Source organism: Porites lutea, chromosome 3 (genome assembly GCF_958299795.1).
Source record: "Porites lutea chromosome 3, jaPorLute2.1, whole genome shotgun sequence".
NCBI classification, from domain to species: Eukaryota; Metazoa; Cnidaria; class Anthozoa; order Scleractinia; family Poritidae; genus Porites; species Porites lutea.
Genome location: NC_133203.1, coordinates 20,337,948 through 20,343,947, shown reverse-complemented (window position 1 = coordinate 20,343,947; position 6,000 = coordinate 20,337,948).

Genomic DNA, 6,000 nt, shown 5'->3' with positions numbered 1-6,000 from the left:
AAAGTAAGGATCGTGGGACAATTATTTTCTCCAAGGCCAAACTCATGTAAGCAAGGAAGTGAATTAAGACTCATTTCATAATGGCATGGAAAAGTTATTGCACCATATTCCGAAATAAGAATAAATGGAATAACTGTATCTATAAAATCACTTGTTGTGGCTTTTTTTAATTCCATGATACTCATCGCCATGCAATATTTACAAACTGCTTGAAATAAATTGTTTCATTGTGTTAAGTGTAACTCGCTCAGAAATCATGGCATAGGCTAAAGCAGACTGCATGCAGTCTTAGATTTTTCTTTGCAAAAGCATATTAAAACACATCTGGATCGAATAACAACTGGACAGACCAGACAAAAGGTAGACTGTGAGCAGTCTAGACAGTCTAGAAGAGATTAGTTACAAAACTTAAGCGTATTCTTAACCCAGAATTCGATCAATTGAACACACCATCAGTAACTCACCTCAGATTTTTAAAACGAAACTGTTTTGTCAGTGGGTGCCACCGATGTTTACTGTTTGTTTTCCTGAAAGAGGAGGCATAAGCGGGGTACAAATATCGCAAACCCGCACAGAATCATGTGTAAACACCACACAGAATAACATAAGAAAACCGCAAACCACATTAAAATTACCCAAAAATTTCTAAATACCACAAACCGCTTAGTTTGGTAAAATCTTAATAATAATTTTAGCATTCTTAAGAAGTGTAACAGCAAATTTGACTGCTTGGTGTTTAAAATGTTTTTTTGTTATAAATGAACTGAGACCTGGTCTCAATGTACAATTAGACTCACTTTGTGCAAAAGTTTTTAAATAGCTCTTTTACTTAGATCCTATTGCTGTTGTTTTTTTCTGCATGCTTTATTTCATTCTTTTATCATTGTCAAACATTTTTTATATTTCTTAACATATTTTTACACCTTACACACGCATATAGATGTATATCCTAATTCTTTTAACTTTTTTACTTACGCGAAAATAACTGAAGGTCAGTCAAGACGTTTTTCTCCGTGATTTTTACTGTGTAATTACCGTGTAAAGATAACCAAGACAGGAAAAAGGCAGAAAACATTACAAAGACAGCTATAAGGGTAAGCCAGAATAAGAAACGACAGGAAGGCGCAGAGCAAGCAGTGAGCACTAAATGAAGGCACAGAGGTGGAGATGAGACTATATAATACCTTAGAGATAAAAGTGAGGTGGAAAGAAAGGTACGACGGTAAGAACTGGAACTGAAAAAGGCAGTGGTGGCACTACAGGAAAAGCAGGCAGAGCAAGGCCAGATCCAGATGCAGGAGATGTTGAGAGTAATGCAACAACAGCAACATGAGTCAAAACATGACAGCTTTGCAAATGCAGCAACAACAACATTTTATGAATGTCAGGCAAAGTCTTCGTAAAAAACCACAGTAGCTATAATTTTGTTAATTGAAACTTTCACCTTCACTTTAAAACACCATTCAGTGTGAAATGACATTTTCTTTTGCCTTTTTTTTAGCTTGGCAGGGCCCATTTATCATGTAGATCTGATTGAGTAATCTGTTGTAGTCTATTTGATTATGGTTTCATCAAGTTTGTCAGCATTAAACAGGGAAACAGGCTTGTTCTCTGGCCATGCTATGTAATGCAGCCAGATAGTAGTGTAGAACCTTGATAGTCTACTCAAAGTGCACAAGCAATATGTTAGTTGTCTAATATGCACAAAGTATCAGTCTGAGTATTACAAATTCATTCTGAAGAATCTTCAGCCCAGTGAAAGTATAGTCATTGTTGACCATAAATTATTAATAATTCATAAAGAAAATTCAAAGGAAATTAATGTTTAATGAGTGTTTGGATATCAGATGAAAAACTGCTCATTTTTGCATCCTTAATTTCTCCTTCAAAAATGATTTTGTTTGAGAAGAAATATCGAACATTCGACACAGTGTTTCATCACCAGATGAAACACCTCGAAGTTCGTCAAAAACACTCCGCTGCGCATCGTATTTTCAACTCTCTTCTCGGTGTTTCATCTGGTGATGAAACACTGCATCTCATGTTTGATATATTATGTGAAACTCTAACTTAAAATCCGCAGTTGGGAAATCCAGTGCAACTGGTATAGCAAACGAGGCCTATCAATTCATGGGTTTTCTGTCGTGGCCCAAATTGGAGATCAGAAAAGGAGAACTGAGATCATCGACTTATGGAGTGAGGACACGAAACAAGACACCTGATTTGGCCAAAGTACAATGGATGTTGCTTTTCGCTGGCTAGAAAACGAAATTCCTGGTTTTCATGTGTATTTACTCTCTGGTGAGAGGTTTTAGTTTATCATGGTCAACCCATTTTGATTGTGTTTGTGTCGTGGTTCAGTGTTGCCCTGTGTTCAAATTTCATTTTTTGTTTCTTTAATCATTTATGACACTCACCAAACTGAAATAAAATTTGAGCAAACAGTACAAAAACCAAGGATTCAACATTGAGCCCTCGCATATAATAGATCTATTGTGTTTATATATGATGTGAATTCATACAGTTTCAGTTGAAACCTCGCCAGGCTTAAAAAAAGAAATCTACACATTCAAGCGCAACTTTCATCTGAGCTTTTTAAAGGACTTTAATAGTTGACTTGATTTGTGTTGGATCTTTCTCCTATTGTTAACCCCTTGGTAGCTGCAGGGATTTGCTTCAAATTCTGATTAGTTGATTGAATTGTCTGCATGTGCTTTGGTTGGCCAGAATAATTATAATAAGTCCTCATGCAGCTATTTATGTATTAGTAAATAAACCTGTGCAGTTCATTTTCATGCAAATCATGTTTTTCATTTGTAATCTTTAATTATTATAGATGAGTAGTAAACTAGGAATAAACTAACAAAACTTTTCTTTTCTTTCGAGTATGTGATGTCACATACTCGAAATATATATACATATACATATATACATATAAATATACATAAATACATATCTTAAATAGATAAGTAAACTGCAAACTCTAGTAAGAGTTCGCATAAACGACTATAATGTTTTTCTTCATTACAATTATCATTATGTCCCATCTACACTTATTCATCGGACTGTATATGAACCTTACCATTCAGCCATTTTGAAGTTGACAGATCACAGAAATTCCACTGATAATGAGCGAGTGTGCTAAATAACGAACGAGCATTGGTTGCACTCAAAAATCAAATATAGCGGAAATTATGAAAAGAATACTCCAATCAAAGGGTGATACATTTCATCAGCTACACCTAAAACAAAGCATAAAAGGCTCAGTGCAATGGGTCTTGATTTCAGACTTACCTGAGAAATCATTTTAGATAATTGACAACAGGTTATTCACACTCCACGCGTTTGCTAAGGTAAGCACTGTCTGAGTTTCAGTTTGTTTTCTCTCAGAATCGAATCAAACTGTCTCCTGTGGATTGTATTATTTGGCATTTGATTTTTCAGTACCTTGAACTAGCCGACCTCATTGAGCTTTCATCTGTGCGTTATGCATGGTGGAATATTATTTTTTGAAGCCACGGAACATTATACCGAAAGTTTGAAAGATGCCTGTAGCTTGACTTGTCAAACACATGAACTCTTTTCGAGAAAGTGCCCCTTTGGTTTACAGGTTTTTACATATACTTCACTTGAAAGGCAATACAATTTCTAAATAATAATAATAATAATAAAACATTTATAATGGGCAAATTCTATAAAATGTTCAAATGCGCATGACAAGATTAAAAACGAAATAAAAAGGCTAAAAACCTAAAATTACAATTAAGAGTTAACTTACAATGCATGACGGAAAAGGTGAGTTTTTACCTTGCCTTTAAAAATACTAACTGTGCTGGCCCTTCTTACGTCAAATGGTAACGCATTCCACAGTTTCGGTGCAGCACAGGTAAAAGAACGATCACCTAGTGTAGCTTTAGATTTAAAACGTTGATAATTAGGTAAAAGGTTATCACTAGAATTCTTTAGATTATATTTAGATGGGAGCTTAAGAGAAATGAGAGACAATAAATAAGTAGGTGCTAAAAAATTAAGAATCTTAAAAGTAATTAGAAGTATTTTAAACTCAATTCTATATTTAAGCGGTAACCAGTGTAATTCATAAATAAGAGAAGTTATATGACAAAATTTCTGTTCTCTAAAAATCAGTCTGGTGCAAGCGTTCTGTACTCGTTGCAGTTTATTCAACAAGCAGTCTGGTAGCTCATATAAAAGACCATTGCAATAGTCAAGGCGACTTGTTATGAATGCATGGACAAGTATCTCAGCTGACTGCCATGAAAGATACTTTCTGATCCAATGAATATTATAAATATGGTAAAATAAAGAGGCAAAGAGTTTTGTGATGTGTGATGCCATGGACAGCCTAGAATCAAACCAACAACCAAAATTTCTCGCAAGTGGCACGGGAAGAATATCTGAGTCACCAACACGTATACTGATATTTAAGAAGAAGCAAGTGTGGCAAAACGCTTACATGTTTTGAACATTGACAGCTGTCTCGAAGGAAGGAGTCCATGATTTTCCAGGCAAGAGACTGTCTCTTGCACCTCGTACGTATCAACATTTCTTATAATATGCACTTCAGTGTTTGTTAAATTGAGTATCTGCTCATACCATTCCCCATAAGAGGTATTACACTCCATCATACAAACACTTTATTCTTGGTGAAGACCTGGAGGCCACCTTTGAGTTTACCCATTGAAAATTCTGGTATCACTTAGGTACCTGCGGTTTGGTCAACAAATCTTGTACACCAACATTGAGGGGACAAGGAGACCCCAAAGTGTCCCAACCATTTTGACTGAGACTGTGTTTTAGAGGAATTTTAGGTACGTGACTCCTCGTTGGCTCTAGTGGCAGGAAATAGCTAGGCAGCTATATGCACGTTTCAGAGCCATTTTTTTGGGGAAAAACATTACAGATCTCACAGATAGAAAGAGAGAGGACAATCACTAGAGGAAAGTAGTCTTTGTTCCTTTACTTACAACATTCCAAGGTATTAAAAAAGCTTTCTACGTATTGGGTTTAAAGAGTGAACAACGTATGAGTCAAAACTGCGCGCACTATTTCGGAGGCTGTGTATCTTGCTGCTAATATATTGTACCGGTGGAGACACGATTGGATGGGTCACCATACTATCCAGGGCATTTTCTAAGACCTCTCTGGTATATATAATGGATTAAGAAAGAAAAGGATAAGGTACTTTCACACCTAGTTGAAATAGCCAAGGTTTATAGCGCCTTGATACATGTAAGACAAGTTATTAAGACTTTGATCATGGTGACACAATTGTTCACTGAAAGAAACTTATAAATATCTTAATTGAATTAATGTACGGTGGCCCGTACACGTCGAGTATCACGCTTTTTTTGAGGTTTTAAGGATAGGTAGTGTCCCCGTTTGATATGATTCATGTTTTATACCTCAATCCCCACATTTATGGCAAAGTAGTTTGTTTTAGAGCTATTCAGGAAGGTGTATATTTGGGGTGAAGAATGAGAACCAATGTCACCATTTGGCACAAGGCCAAATTAACATATGTTGCAGACAACTTATAAAAAGTTGTCGATTTCACAGCAGTAGCCTGGAACATCATTAAGAAACTTTTTGGGGTAGGACCAAACAGTTACACTATTGTTGGTCACCCTTTTTATGGGCTTGTAGTCAATAGTGTGTTTCAAAATTTAGAAAGGGGTACTGTTCTCACTGATACGTCTTGGGGATAATCCTGGCTTGTTGCATATTCCTCCAAACTGGAGGAAAAGTTTCCCCTTTTCTCTCGAAACCGCTTAATCGCTCTTGTAGCAGTCCTTCGCCTCTTACCCTTAAGTTAGAAAGGTGTCCCTTTGGGCCTTGTTCCTACACTCTTTCTTGGCAAAGAGGCCTTCTCTATTATTCTCCACACATTTTCTCTAGAAATGTGGCACATTCGAGCAACTCTCCTGATATGAAAACCCTGAATCTTACGTAGATAGTATGCACATGCTATATTGTCACGCT